We start from the raw sequence: 17,238 nt of genomic DNA on the forward strand, positions 1-17,238 counted from the left end.
TCCGTACGTATAAGACCTTAAGTCTCCCTAGACCAAACTCCTCCCCAACAAAATCCCAAGTGACGCCACTTGCCCCAAAAATCCCACATATACCAATATTTACACATCCCTCTGCTAAACCAACCCACCACAACACTAGAGTCTGACTCAACCAACACATCTCTTAGTCCCAACTGTTGACAAAGATGAAGACCATCCACAAAAGCTCTATATTCAGCAATGATATTTGTCGCTTGGTGATGGCAATGGACAAAACCCCCAAGCACCCTCCCTTGCACATTCTGAATCACCCCCCCACCCCCCACCTCCCACCACTAGCCATCCTGGGATTGTCAAGTGAACAACCATCCACATTGAGTTTGACGAAACCCCTTGAAGGAGGACTCCATTCAACTAACATTGGCGGCCTTACTACAGTGGATACCACTGGGCAATTTAAAGCTCTCAAAATTCTCAAGTCATGTTCACCCACTGATTTAAAAGATTTCAAGCCCCCTGAAATCTCCACAATAAAACATTTAACAATCTAAATGATGCTCTTCCAATGAGACATTACATCTTTCATACCTCACATCTAGCTCTCCAAAAAGCCCATGAAATGAGAAGGGGAATAATACCACGGAGTCAACGTACCTACGAGGATAAAGAAGCCCAACACCACCACACATTCACAACATCCATCCACACTCATGTATTTGGCAAATGGACAGCAAACAAATCCGTAAAGAAATCCCAAACTTTTCTTGGTCCCTCTCCATCACAAAGAACATGATCTAAAGTCTCAACCTTATTAGCAACTCAGCATTGGCACTTAGAAACAGTCGGGATACCAAGATGTTGAATAACATCATGAACTGGAGCCACATTTTGACGTGCCCGCCAACACAAAAATGACATCTTCTTCAGAACATGATCCTGCCATAGCCATTTCTTCCGAGGACACATACTTCCACGAGATCAAATAATTTGCCAAGCCAACTTTGTAGTAAAAATTCCATCCACCGTATGCTGCCAAACCAGTACATCCCTCCCCTCCCTAACCCTCACGTTTGAATGTAGAATTTTCTGCATCATTTCTTCATCTACCAACTACCGAGCCACCTCCAGGTTCCATCCCAAACCCAAATTTGGATCACCCACAACAGGTAAGCAAGCTACAATCGGCTCCTCACCAAGCCAAATATCAAACTTTACAGCCCCATCTCAAGCTATCCACTTCGAGCACCTAAGCATCAACGACAATACTCCCATAACATTTTTCCAAAAACCAGAACCATATACTGACAATCCAAGCGCACAATATGACCATCCCCAATGTATGTTTTCCTGAAAAAATTAGACCATAAGGAACCTCCCAAATTAGTTTCCAAGAAAATTTCAAAAAATAAAGACTTCCAGACCTCCGCAAGATCCTGAATACCTAGCCCTCCTTCATCAATCGGAAAACAAATACAACGCCATGAGACCCATTTCCTTTTCTTTGTTTCCACACTTGACCCCCAAAGAAAATTTGAGAACATGCTTAATAAGAATTAATTTTCCACCAAAAGAAAGTAATTTACTCTTGCAACCCGCTAATGTTTTTTGGACTTTCGCCAATAAAGGATCAAGCATATTCAAAGTGCTTCTCCCAACGTAAAGTGGCATCCCCAAATACATACAAGGCCAAGCCCTTTTCTACAAATCCCAAAAGTCGCTTCAATTGTCTCTTCCTACCATAGATAAAATTCTTTGAGAAAAAAATAGAAGACTTACTCTGCTTTACAAGTTATATTTTCAAATGACTCCCATCGAATTTCGAATAGAATCCTTACCACCATTTGGAAAAATCAAAAGATCATCTGCGTAAAGCAAATGAGATACCCAAACTCCCTCATTCGAATTAAGCGCCTTTACTTTTCCCACCTTAAATTCGTGTCGAAGCATACGAGAGAGCAATTCTTCCGACAAAATAAATAAATATGGCAAAGAGGGTCCCCCTAGCATAACCCACGAGATGGCTTGAAAAATCCCTTACTACAACCATTCAAGATGATAGGAAGAACTGGAGAAGAAATGGCACTAAAAATTAGAGACCTCCATTTTTCTGAAAAGCCCAAGCGACGTAGTCCCTCCAACAAAAACCTCCAATTAACTCGATCATAAGCCTTCACCATATCAATATTCATCATAATATTACCCCCTCTCGTCTTCCGATTCATACCATGAACAAGTTCTTGAGCTATAGTCATATTTTCAAAAATACTACAACCCCGAATAAATGCAACCTGCTCCAATGAAACAATTCCCCCAATAATTGGTGCCAATCTAAAAACCATGATTTTTGCCATGATTTTATAGACCGCCGAACACAAACTAATAGGCCTAAAATAACCGAAACCCTCAGATAAAAAAAACTTGCCGAGAATCCATCGGGCCCAAGACTACTGTCATGAGGAATAGACCACAATACAGCTTTTACTTCATCAATGGTTGGAGGTGCACATGATAACTCATTCTCACTTTCGGTAATAGTAGGTTCTAACAAACGTAATCACCCATCATTCACATCCACCGGTGACGCTGAGAGTAAATCTTGGAAAAATAAGACTGCCGCATCATGAACTTCTTCCGCCGAGTGTAACTGAGTCCTATCACTAAGCTTCATGTACTCAATCAACTCATTCTTTTTTTTTTCACCAGTAAGGAAGCATGTAAAAAGGCTAAATTTGAGTCTCCATCCATTAACCACTTTATTCTCGACTTTTGGCAACCCAAAATTTCCTCCCGGTGAAGCCACATCAAGTGCCGATGTTTGCACTATAACAACTCACTCTCCCTTTCTTTAGAGAAATTAGCAAAAAGCATCTCTTCAAGCTCCATAATTTTTTATTCCACATTTTTAATCTCCATTTCACTCTCTCAAATGTTTCAATATTCCACTTCCTCAATACATGCTTCATGCATTTCAACTTTTGACTTACCATCACCATAGCACAACCCTCAACCCTTTGGTTCCAACACTCCCAGACCAACTGTAAAATGCCTTCATGAGACCCCCACATCCGTTGAAACTGAAAATATTTAACCCCACTCCTCTCCACCTCCAAATAAATTAACATAGGACAATGGTCCAAAGAAGTTCTCAGAAGATATTCCATACGGCAGCTTCAAAAGCATTTAGGAACAAAGACTTCACCACGATCCTATCCAACCTAGCCCAAATCCTCCTCCCCTCAGAGTCTACCATTACACCAAGAAAATTTATTCCCCCCTGAGGGAATCTCAATGAGCCCACAATCTTGGATGCATAAATTAAATTCCTTTCTTGCCCAAGATGCTCTCAACAAGTCCCCAACCTTTTCCTCATCAGAATGAACAATCTTAAAATCGCCACCCACAAAACATGGCCCACCATCTGCATCTAGATCACATAAGTACTCCCATAACTCCATGCGCTTCCTCTGAAAACAACTTGCATATACTATGGAAACCAAAACCTTCACATTACCACACACAAACCATCCAGACAAAACTTGATTCGTCATTGAAATAAGCTCAAAATCAAACTATCATCCCTAAACAACCAGACTACCCCAACTTCAGCGTTATTGACAAAATTTGAAAGGTGCAAACACCTAGCCCATCACCAACATTTAGTAGAACAAAGAAAAGGCTCTAAAATTGCCAACACCATCGGTTTATTTTTATTCATAATACACCAAAGCTGACTCTTCGACGAAAGAATCCTCCTAATATTCCATATAAAAATCTCCACAAAAAAAAAAAAATGGACCAAGTCCTTTTATCCATGACAGCCAATGACTCTTTTTTCTTCACTCCCCTTAGTCGTTTTAACTTAATATTCAGCTCCGAGTCAGAGTCAAAACATTTACTGGCACCCTCCTTAACATCCTCACCCAGCTCTCCCTTAGACAAAGAGCACCATTTATTAATCCCTCCTTCATCTCGAACACCCCCCACACTAGCCAATCTAGACAACTCAACTCAAATTCAAGCACTTCATCCACCACTCTCAGCGAGCTCTGTGGAGAACCTTCCCGATCATCCCACCCCTCAATAGCAACTGGCTAACCCTTTACTGGCATTGAACCCGATTCTTCCTCAGAAATATCAAACCAGCTAGGCGACATGTTGCTCATCAAAGGCAACTCTATGTTCTGATGCCCATCAGAACCAGCCTCCAAACTTCCACTTTCCTTTTCTGTCTCAAATTGCAACTAAGTTCGAGTTTCCCAATTAGAATCCACATACAAAACTTCCACTGCAGCCATCTCCATCCCCCATTTACGTTGATTAACATTATTCAATATCTCTTCCTAATGACTTACAAGAAACTGTTCCATAACCACCCTCACTGCATCATCAGTATTTTTATTGTCCACTACCTCTGCCCTCCCCTCTCTTCTCACTTCCTCATTCATATTTTTATTCCCCACTACTTTCCACACCTTTCTTGCCCTCTCTTGCCCTCCCTCATTTTGATCATCCTTTTCAACTCTAGATATAATCGTGCACTGTCAATGACCACATCTACTCTCCTCATGCCCCTGCTTTCTACACAAACAACAAAACAGAGGAATCCCTTCATATAACACCTTATGACGATGGCCAGATGGCACTCCCGAAACCCCCAACCAGAACACATTTTTCAAAGGCTTCGATACGTCTAGTCCAAAGCAAATGCGAGCCACCTCAGGCCTAGTCACACACGCCTTTGCATTGTCCCGCTTCAAATACTGCCCAAAACCTCCACCAATCGTTCTCAGTATAGACTCATGAAAGAAATTCAGTGGCAGTCCTAGAAGAGATAACCAAACTAGAACCAGCGGTGAATCTTCTTCCTCAACAAAATATGGTGTCCATTGAAATACTCGATACGGTGCCCTGTTATCTCAGAATTTCCCCGAGCCATTACCGAGATAAAATCATCCTCGTTAGATAATCGAACTAGAATATTCTGAGTATTCTTCAATTGCCCAACGACTAGCAAAGCTCTCAATCCCCACCGAAATTTGAAGAATTTGCATACATGGTCTAGCGAGGGTCGTCTTCGCAAGAATTTCAAAACCACCAAGAAACGGAACGGCTCAACTGATTTGTTGATCTCTGCTCGGGAAAAAGGGAAGAACATTTCTCCATCTGAAAATTTTGGATCGCTGAATGAATCTCAACCTCAGGAAGGATTTGAGGTCGGTCCATGACTATGTCCACGAAGCCCCTGCCACCACTGGGCAGTGCACCTACTCTCTTCGCCAAATTCACTATCACCCATTGATTAGAGATCAGTATACCACCATCCTACACCTCCAGTGCAGCCAAGGGGCCTGCAGCTAGGACCATCGCAACCCTAATCGCCTACCAGGGTCGAGAGAAAATAAAAATAAAAATTTGGGTGCAACATCACCAGCACAACTTTGTATGATATTCACTCAAGTGGTTCATGTAAATATGTGAATATGTTGTTATATAATTGATTGTGAATATGATGTGAATATTGTGAATATGTTGTTATATAATTGATTGTGAATATGTTTGGATATTGTGAATATGCATGTTGTGAATTTAATAATAATATGTTGTGAATACATTGTGAATGTATTGGTATTTAATTGTGAATATGTTGTGAATTTAACTTATTGATAATTGAAAAAATATTAAGAATTTTATAATATTGTGAATGTAGGAGATATAATTAGGAGATAGAAAATAACTAAGTAATTCATAGCATACTAAGTAATTCATAACATACTTAGTAAATAACTAATATAAAAAAATAACTAATAAATAAATAAAAGCCAATTTAACAAATACTATATATTAATAAGATGCTAGATTATACTATATAACTAATAAAACAAAGTAATTCATGATAACATACTTAGTATATATGTATATGTTATTTGTTAGATTTTGTGTGACATTGCATGAATAACCTCAGAACCGTTTGGGAATTAGTGTACACTTAGGTGTTTACTAATTCCTGAATTTTTCAGTGTGGACAGTTTGAGATTATATTATTTATATTGTACATTTTTGTTACTCCTACTTTACACGTCTACTATGAAATTTCAATGTCTTCCTCATTTGTTCTTGGGGTATACTGTTCACAGAGTGAGAATCCCTCTCTGTAAACTTGTGTACTTGGAGAACTACTGGAGGTGCTGCCGAAATTTCTACTGACGTGAAAAGTAGAAGAGTGATGAAATTTGTACAATATGGATGATATAATATCGAATGGAATAGGACCAACTACCGAAGATTTAAAGAGCAGTGAGAATTGGAGCATGCGATGCATGTGAAATTAGTTTGCATTATACTAATCGATAGGTTTTTTTAGACATGGATGAAAGATAGATGCGTCGTGGCGATAGACTCGGAAAGGATGATGTTGTGTATCCACATGTAGTTAGAGCCTTTATTGATTTTGTTCAGGCCTCTGCCAATAGTCGCTGTTACATTATGTGTCCATGTCGAGGGTACAAAAATCTGTGCGCTATAGGATTGGATGAAGTAGAAAGTCATATATTTGTGAATGGTATGGATTTGGGATATGCCCAATGGGTATTGCATGGTGAGCCATACAAACAATCAACCGAGGTTATGTTCGGTCATGGTATTGATATGCGACACATGGATGAAGATACTAAGTGGGATGAGATGGAGGAGATGTTGGGTAACATTGAAGCTATGATGTTTATGGATGAAATGGACAAGAAAGCCTCAGGTGGCCGAGGGATTGAATTGGAGAATTTCTCTATAATGTGGGAAGATGCAAAGCGTAAACTTTATCTTGGATGTACAAAACACAACAAAATGTCGTTTATTGTGCAACTACTTTACATTAAGTCGTTGTGTGGGATGTCGACAAAAATAATCAACATGGTCTTAGACTTATTTAATGAGATGCTTCCTAAAAGCTCTGCATTGCCGAAAGAATTTTTATGAAGCGAAACAGCTAAGAAGGGGTTAGTGTTTGAGTACAAGTTCATGCATGCATGCAAGAATGATTCTGTTTTGTTTTGGAAAGAGAATGAGGAAAAACAGGCTTGTCCGATATGTGGAGAGTTGAGGTAGAATGGTAACAAAAAATATTCCGGTGAAGATTTTGCATTATTTCCCGCTGAAACCCAGATTGCAAAAGCTATAAATGTGTAAAAAAAAAGTTCAAGATATGAGGTGGCACAAGATGAAAAGATTTAAGGATGAAGAATATATAAGGCACCCAGCTGACTCACTTGCGTGGCAAAGGTTTGATGATCAATACCTAGAGTTTGGCAACGAAGCTCGTAATGTGCGTCTAGGACTAACAACGGATGGATTCAATCCCTTTGGCAATATGAGTACAAGTAACAACACTTGGCTCGTAGTTTTGATTCCGTATAATCTTCCACCGTGGAGGTGCATGAATGTAATGCCCCGGTCCCACACAAGTCGGAGAGTTACTTCCTATCACTTAAACTCACATTTCAATAATATAATTATAGACTCCAAATCCTCAATATCATATAGAAATTTCGATTCAAACTAATTTTCTCAATATAACCAATTTTCTAAAATGTCAAGTCATCATAACACAATAAAATTTCTTAACAAAAATCACCAATACTCATAAAAACTTTCTATGCTTAATCCACTATACTTAAATCATCTCACCCAATGCCTCATAATCTTGATCCTCAGCTGATCCATAAAAATATCTGAAAAATATTATAAAGATAAGGGGTGAGTTATCAACAACTCAGTAAGCAGAGAATTTATACTAGCATATAAACTTGAGCATTTATAAAGTTCGGTATATAGAACAAAACATTTACTTTCATAATGCAGAAACAACATATTTACTTTCAGAATGCACAAACAAAACTTGTTACAAAACATCAGAGTGAAATTTTCAGAAAACTTTCTTATTCAAAAATCCTTCGGCATATCATAAAATGAGACATCATCCACATATCATATCGGAGCATTGCATCGGGACAGATACTATGTTTAACCTCCGTGGTAGGATTATAAACTACCATTACACCCGTGGTTGGATCGTATACCATGTTTTACCCCCGTGGTAAGGTTATAAACCACCATTATACCCGTGGCTGGGTCGTATACCATGTTTCACCTCCATGGTAGGGTTATAAACCACCATTATACCCATGGCTGGGTCGTATACCATGTTTCACCCTCGTGGCTAGGTCATATACCATGTTTAACCCCCATGGTAGGGTTATAAATCACCATATACCCATGGCTAGGCCGTATACCATTATTATACCCATGGCAGGGCCTTAACAGAAACAAAACTAAACATCACTGGAACCAGATCATATTCAGATACAGAATCATAAATTCATGCCAAGGTTTTCAGATGCCACATCATATCAAAACTGAATACAAAACAACTTCAGATCATTTCACATGTTCGAAATAAATAGAATCAAAACATTTTCATTTATTCACAACAAAAACTTTTCGATTTTTATATTCGCTCTTTTTGCATAGTTCAGAAACATAATGCACAAAATTAGCTTATGTCTACACAAGTCATAACAAAAAATACTTTATCTTATATAGAATTTATGCATATGAAGAACGAACATCTGAGGTCATTTTCAGATTTCTTTTCAAAAACAAACATGCTTATCTTCAAAGTCAACCTCATTTCATTTCTTTTATGCAAAACTAGTATATGAACTCCGCTTACTTGGACTTCTTAGTTTTTCAGCAATTTTCCTCAATAATGCGGATCAAAAATTACTTGTCAGCTATAAAATTATCACGTAACTTCCATGAATTTCCAATTTAACATGTAATTTGATACTTAAACCTAAAATACTAACTTATTTTTCTTAAAAAGCTAAAATTGTCGTAACCCTTAAATATCATCATTTTTCAAATTAATAGATATTTCGCTAATATAAGTACCAGCAAAAAAAAAAAGAAACTTCATTTAATAACGATAGACAATCAAATTTATGGTGTTCAAAATAAAACTATAGGCTTACTATTTGCTTCTAAAATTTGATTCATTAAAAATAACTTAATACAAAAATACAATTTACAACCTTGTTTATTTTCTTTATAAAAATCTTGTATTTAATACAAAGCCCACACAAAGTGGTTTTAATAAATAAAGACCAATTATGACCAAGGAAGAACCTGCCTAAAGGCAAGGGTATTCTAGGGATTGAACAAAACATGAATGGATTCTTTGGGAAGGGGCTACAAATTTAAAAGATTTTAGAAACTACAAATTGACCTCCAGACTAACCTGTGCCATAGAGAGGAGAGTTCCTTACCAAGAGAGTTACGTGCGGCGCGACCTGGGTGACTATCGATGGCAGCACGACTAGGAGTGGTGGCAGAGCATGGGGAGAGAAAGAGCTAGAGCGAATTGTCATTCACGGCAGAGAGAGTGAGAATGTAGAGAGAGAGACAGAGAGAGAGAGATAGAGAGTGAGAGAAAACTAGAGGGACTTACATACGGTGGTCCAGGGGGTATTATGACAAGTTGCGGCCATGTGGTGTAGCCATTTCCAACTAGGAACAATGCTTGACAATGGAGGAGGAAACGTGGGTCTACGGTGGTGTCTAAAGTTGCTATGTTTCTCTTGCTTAAAATAGGGACTTACATGCTCTGTTACAGTTGCTAAAAATAGAGGCTAGTTGGGCAGTGAAGGGAGAACCAAGAAGGTTGTTTGGTGGTTTGAAAAAGCATGGGTGGTGGTGGTGCAAGGAGGAATGCGCCCCTTTTAGAGTGGATGAAAACTGGGCTGCGGTGGTGCTGCGGTTTCCTATTGCCTGGGCAGTGGCTAGTTTCGGTTCGGGGCATACGTGGTCTCTCGGTGGTTTGTTGCGGCTGGTGGTTTTGTGAAGTGAAGGAGTTTTCGCACGGGAGGATGCTGCAGCTTGCAGTTAGGTTGGCATGGAAGAGAGAGCGCGACGTGGGGCTTCGATTTTTTATTCTCAAAATGTGGTGGGAGGGTGTAGCAATCCATGTATGGTGTCTGCAGAAAATGGGTTTGTGTATAAGTATAGAAAGCTGAAAACCCTAGAGGAGGGAAGGAGGGACATACATGCGTGGGAATGGAACTAAGCATGGGTTCTTACGGCCTTGGGCTTTTTAGCCTGCTAAAAATAAAGGTTTGGCCCACATCTTGGATCTTGTATGGGATTAATATATGGGCTTTTTTCCTAAGGTTTGGGCCTTGACCCAACTAAAAAAAATCCAACTTGTCCAAAAATTTTCTCGACCCATAAAAAGATTTTTAACCTAATTATCAAACCCAACGAAGAACAAAATCATATTCCACCAAAATGAAAATCTTAGGCCCGTAGACTCCAAAAAATTTCCTTGAATCCCAAATGAGCTTTTTCATACATACAAACCTAAGAAAAATTTTAGAAAGCAGGCTTGAATAGGCCCGTGTGTTATAATGAAGGCACCAAACTTTCTATTAATTTTACTTATCCCCGGCCTAAAATCACCTCGGACTGATATTGACGTATTCATGCAATCGTTAATTGAAGAGTTAAAAGATCTATGGGAAATAAGAGTCAAAACTTTTGATGCATATATGTCGACATCTTTTCAGATGCATGCTGCGGTAATGTGGACGATAAATGATTTTCCAGCATATGGGAATCTTTCCAGTTGGAGTACTAAAGGGAAGTTAGTGTGTCCCACGTGTACTAAAGAAACTACAAGTGAGTTAGTAAAATATTTGCAGAAGATGTGCTTCGCGGGCCATCGACGATATCTATTAGCAAATCATGCATGGCGAAGGAAAGGTGCTAAATTTGATGGAAGAGTTGTGGACAAAACTGCACCGAAGGAGTTGACAGGGGATGAGATACTCGAATAGTTATTGGAAGTTAGAGCGAACAATTTTTATAAAGGTCAGGAAAAGAACGAGAGAAAACGAGGCGTTGCAAAATTGAATTAGACAAAGCGTAGTATATTCTTTGACTTGTCGTATTGGCCATCATGCATATTGCGACATAGTTTGGATGTAATGCATATAGAGAAGAATATTTGTGATAATATTCTGAGGACATTGATGAGCATTAACAAAAAGATGAAGGACACTATTAAGATGAGGAAAAATCTTGAGAGAATGGGAATTAAACATAATCTGCATTTGCGAATGGAAGGCAACAGGGTGGTTATGCCGCATGCATGTTTACAATAACAAGGGATGAGAGGATGGATTTTCACAAATGGTTGCAAGGCGTGAAATTGCTAGATGGTTATACATTCAATCTCGGTAGATGCGTGAGCCCTGATGACTAGAAAATAAGTGGACTGAAAATTCATGATTGTCATGTATTTTCCTAGAAATTGTTACCGGTGGGAATTCGTGGGAAACTGACTTCTAATGTACGTGTCGCCATAACTGAACTTTGCATTTTTTCAAGGATTTGTGCTCTCGGGTCGTAAATCAAGATATGTTATGGAAGATGGAAGAAGACATTGCTACTATAATTTGTAAATTCGAGCAAATCTTTCCACCATCATTTTTTTATGTAATGGTCCATTTAGCAATACATTTACCTAGGGAGGTATTGTTAGGTGGTCCGATGTAGTTTTGTTGGATGTATCCAATTGAAAGATATTTGGTAGATTGAAGTGCACTATTGGGAATAAAGCCTGAGCTGAGGGTTCAATAGCAGAGGCTTATATACATGATGAATAGTTGACATTTTGATCTCTATATTTTCGTGGTGTTGAGACACGATTTAATCATGAAAAGCAGAATGCTGGTCTTGCTGCTCCTCCCCCTTGTGAGCTATCAGTGTTTTCCCAGAATGTAAAGCCCTTGGATGCACAAACGGGATAGGACTTAATTAGTGGAGAGTTAGAAAAAGATCGGTGGTTCGTGTTGAATAAATATCAGGAGATTGATGACTATCTCAGGTATGTCGCTGCATACTTAGAATAATTCTAATTAAAAATGTTATTATATAACTCCTGTGTAATGCACATATTATATTATTTTGTACTTCCATACAGTGAGCACATGGACAAACGTAGGATAGAAGGTGTAGAGAATATAGAGGCGAGACACGGAGAAGAATTTCTCAGATTGTTTGAACAACACATATGCATTTTAAATGTCCCATGACTTAAAATCACTTTGAACCATTTTAATTCTTGTTTACTTTTAATAATTTTGTTACTATTTCAATTGTTAGATTTTGGAACAACGTGTTAATGATCTCGCATCAGTTTCTTCTGAATTACATGCATTGGCCCGTGGTCCCTCACATAGAGCACTTCGATACACTGCATGCACAGTTCAAAGTTATAGATTATATACTATGGACCGTGAACGTAATCGAAAGACGTCAAATTGGGGTGTGTTGGTCGAGGGAAGTCATGGAACAGATAACATTGACTACCATGGTGTCATACGTGACATTATCGGATTAAAATACCTAGGTGGGAATGTAACATATGTTTTTAAATGTGATTGGTGGGATATAGGTGTTGGTCGGGTTTCGATACATAGGAATAGTCACTTTGTAAGTGTCAATACTGCATGTGAATGGTACGAAGATGAAGATAGTAGCTTGCCAAGCCATTCATATTGGTTTGTCAAGCCACGCAAGTCTATTACTTGGTTGATCCAATGAAATGGGCTGATGAAGATAGTGGAGAGATAACTCGGCGAGTCGTACAAAAACTTGTGCCTCGGAATATATTTGATGCAGGAATGGTAGCGGATCATGATCATAGTGGAGATGAAGATGACACTCCGGTTATAAAGGCCTACCAGAAAGATGGAGAGGGTATTAATTTATTTGTTGACCTCAATGCACTTGAACTAATCCCCTTATGTAGAGATGACGTCCCACTCATACATCTCGACCCGTCCGTATTAAATGATCATTCAGTTCATAAAGTAAGTGATCAAGAAGAAGAAGAAGAAGAGTCCGAAGAGAAAGCCGATAAAGAAGACAAAGAAGAAGATGACGATGACGAAAATGTTATTGAAGTCAATTATGAAACAAGTATGGAAAATACATATGGAGATAAAGAATAAAAGTATTAAATATTTTATCTACATAGGTGACAGTACAATATATTTTTTATAAATTATTCTATACTATTTTTTTTTAAATATTAATCATTTTCAAGGATACTACCAAAACGAAAACGAATAAATGTGCTTCCTCCCCCAAGTCCCGAACCCGTTCAACTAAGGACTCCGCTTCTGAACAAGTTAATACATAAGAGATAGACAGCCTATCGACACCTACCAGTAAGGAGATTTTGTTGATAATTAATTATATTTCAATACTTTGAAGATTGCATTTAATAATTTTAAATATATTAGTTGATGTCCTGTCACGTCATGAACGTGGCTACACAAGTGGCCTTGCTCTGGAAAGAAATAGAAGGCACAAAAAAATCAAGGTCAACATTCCCGATAACTTTACTAGAGGAGTGGACGATAGTGCAACATCGCTTTGCTCCTATGTCAGCACCCTAGTCCGAACTTATGCCCCATTTTATGTGCAATCATGGAGAGATATTTCGAATGAGGTGGAGGATCACATTCGGAGTCGTGTACTAGTGAGTTTATATACAAATGTAAATTTTTTAGAGATGTTTTGATTTCATATTTTTGACGAAATTCACTTCTTAGGATGAATTCGACCTCAATTTCGACTGTAGCAAGGATGTGCGAACTGTGAATGAGTTGATAGCTACAGTATTCCGGCATCGCAAGGGACAATGCCATGACCACTTCAAGAAGTTCGAGACGTTGGAAGAGGTTATTCAAAAAATGAAGCTAGATGATTGGAGGAAGTGTTGTGATCTTTTTGCAAGTCCAGATTATCAGGTATTCTAGATTTATTCCCTATAAGTTATTTACATCTATATTGATTTCACATATTATATATTTAACATTGTTAATTCTCCTACAACACTTAAGTTCTATCAATGTACAGAATAAAATAGCTTTGGCAATCCACCATTGCACTGGCTCAAGGTCATTCCAACGTCTTGTTGATAAAATGGTAATCGATAACTTATTAATTCTCACTCATTTTTATCATATTCTTTTATTTAAATACCAATAATATTTTTTAAAATTACTAATGTGGATTTGTTAGAAATGTGATGATCCTGAAAATTTCTCCATCATTCATATCTATGCTACTACTCACATTGATGAGCACAGTGAGTGGGTTGATCATGTCGCTAAAGATAATTATGTAAATGAGATTATTCTCTGTGAATAAATTATGCAACATGTGAATTCATATTATGTTTGATTCCTCATTTCTTTTAATGTGTTACTTATTGTGTGTTTTTGTTGTAATTATAAGAAAAAATTATTGAGATCCAATCAGCCTCTGAGGAATCCCTCTCCTAGTGACATATATATTCATGCAAGTGTTTGGGACCAAATCTGGTTCGGTAAGAGGTTTGGGACGTTCTTTCAAGCGTGTCGGTTCATCCTTAAGACCTCGACTTTGGAAGTTGGCAATCTTACTAAAGATTTTGATGTAGCCCGTCAAGAAATTGAGCAGATGAAATCGAAACAGCAGAAGTTGGAGTCTCTCTTATCACGATAGTCTGATTTAGAGACACGTTTGTAGGAGTAACAAAGAATCCGCGATTAGAGAATATGCATTGAAGTTCAGGAGCAAATACAGATGAAGATGATGGTCCAGATGGAACATGTTATGTCAATTCAGCAAGATCGCAGTGGATGAGGAAAAAAAATTAATCAATATATCATTATCATTATTAGAAACTTTTATGTCTATTTTTGTAACTCTATAACACATTATTGATTGGTACAATATATCATTAACGTTTTTTCGAACAAAATACCAGTGAATTCAAACAAAACATTTGAACGTAATACACTACGTTCACATGCTTTAATGCACAAACAATCTAAACGTTCAAATGATTAGAATATATACGTGCAAACAACAAACTAAAATCTGAACGTTAAAATTTTACGTTCGAATTCTTCTCCTTTAACATCCAAACGTTCGAATGTAAATATCATTCGTGCAAAGCAAAAATAACAAACATCAATTTTTTTACGTGCGAATGTTACTTTCTGTCAGGTTAACATTCGAACGTCGATTTATACGTGCGAACATTAATTTCTGTGACAATTTTTAATTGTCACAAAAAATTATCACGTTAGAACATTACATCTCATGAAAGACTTCCAACCGTCACAAAAAAAAATAAAAATAAAATTATTGTGACGGTTGAACAGTAAACCGTCACAATAAATATTCTGTGATGCCTTTTAGGTGACGGTCTCAGACCGTCACAAAAATATTTTTTGTGACGGTTTAGTCCGTCACAAAATCCAAATTCTGTTGTAGTGATTTAATTATATGGATATCCAAATTTTGGTAAAATTTGAGGTTTTGTACTTGAATGTGTATTTCAGCTTGTTGAAGAAGAAACTACTGATGATCATGTAGGAGACGTGTTTGCATGGACTGGGAAGTTGCACGGAAATAACGCATGAAACAAAGTATACACAGGAAATAAAAATGTAAAGCTGATCTTCTTTTTGCAAGTTTCTGTTGACCTTAATTAGTCATATACCAGTATGGGTCTTAAAAGTTGAAGTCAAATTGTAGTACTCTAAAGTCCTTTATGAGTTTCGTCCTACTTTTCTAATAATTGAATACTTACAAGAAATTGCAATGTATCCCACTTTTCCTTGAAAATATAAAAAATCTACTCGCAAATTCGCAATTAGCCATAAAAAAAAAAAAAAAAAAATTATTAGATTAATATTTTTTTAAAAATTTAATTTCTTCAGTCTTAGAAAACGAAAATTAAATTGCAAACTAAATTTTCTCAAAAACTATTGTGTTTTAATTTTATTTGTTTTATTAATGCTTTTATGTTTCTTTGAGATTAAATATTAAATATTTTATTTTTACTTTTTTAAAATTTAATCTTAAATTTATGTTCTTAATTTTTCCAATTAATTTTCTTTAGTTTCTTTGATTTTGTTTAGAAATTTTTGTGAGTTTTTATTTCTATATTAAATTTTGACGGAAGGGTAGCTAGCTAGGTTATAATATAATTTTTTGATAGTTTGAAGGGGCTATATATAGCTAGTTTTGAGTTTCTAAGCCTATAAAAAGGAAAGCCATGATTGTTATTATGGTTGGTGATCATTATTTTTATTATGATAACTCTGGAACTTACGTTTGAGAAGGTCTTTCTTAATTATCCTTGTAACCTTTCACTATGTTTGTAGTGTCATATTTGATCAGTATGCTGCATTTGTTTCGCATTATAAGAGCTGTAGTTTGAATTAATTCCTCGTACGTACGTACCATGGAAAATGAAGAGGAGCAATACGACAATAGAAATTATTTGTATAAGGTTCAAATAGACAAGTCTCATACAAGTTCTTATAAAAATGTAGATAATCTCACCTAAAACAAAAGTTAAAAAACTGTTCTTTTATTAGTGAGATCTATTTTTTTACAAAGAACTTATATGAAACTTGTTTATTTAAAGCGTGTACCTATCATTACTCGTATGTCAAACTATGGAAGAGATGTTTGCTCAGTTGACGCGTAGAAGGAAACTGATCTTAATTAATTAAATAGGTTGGAGCTCCATGGCCATCTATACATTATATCTATCCAAAAGAAGATCGATTACAATATGGAGAAGATAAATATATATGCTGGCTGACAACATAGAAAGCTTAAAAAGTAAAAACAACGTAATTTCAAGAAGGACAATGCTAGGGAACCAAGAATGGTGCCCCCACAATATTGTATGGACAAGAGCAAGAGCAAATGTACATTTTTATTTATTTTTTTAAATAGTTTTTAAAAATAAAAAAAATAATTAACTAATAGTCACTTCCTTAATTATTAAGTAAAAAAAAATACAGTATCAATCAAAATGAGAGCCAACGTAATTCTCGGTCCTCCTATCATTTCCCTTTCAAGAAAATAAATAATTATGAGGATCCTCTTGGAGTACTTAAAAATTGACAAAAAAAAAAAAATCCAGTTTTCCAGCAAAATATTGGTCAAGAATTGGGATGTTAGAAGAAAATGAATTTAATTTTGTGAAAAGTTGGTGAGTAATATTATTTTACTTCGCGTTGGTAAAAGAAATTTCATATTTATATTGTGGTTTTATGATGAGACAATATCAAAAAAGAATGCATGGACTGGAAGGGATTAATTGGAAAGCCAAAAAAATAAATGGAGGCA

General features: G+C 36.8%; 1 long non-coding RNA gene across 1 annotated transcript; it reads right to left on the reverse strand.

Annotated features, from left to right (window-relative positions):
- Positions 1 to 7,732: 7,732 nt before the first annotated feature.
- Positions 7,733 to 8,264, reverse strand: LOC121247808. Its single transcript, XR_005937292.1, has 3 exons — positions 8,212 to 8,264; positions 8,059 to 8,119; positions 7,733 to 7,997 (listed from the first exon to the last, which is right to left on the reverse strand). It is a non-coding gene; the product is annotated as an uncharacterized LOC121247808 (long non-coding RNA).
- Between the last annotated feature and the right edge of the window lie 8,974 nt (positions 8,265 to 17,238).

The sequence above is a fragment of the Juglans microcarpa x Juglans regia genome, chromosome 1S, assembly GCF_004785595.1.
Source record: "Juglans microcarpa x Juglans regia isolate MS1-56 chromosome 1S, Jm3101_v1.0, whole genome shotgun sequence".
NCBI classification, from domain to species: Eukaryota; Viridiplantae; Streptophyta; class Magnoliopsida; order Fagales; family Juglandaceae; genus Juglans; species Juglans microcarpa x Juglans regia.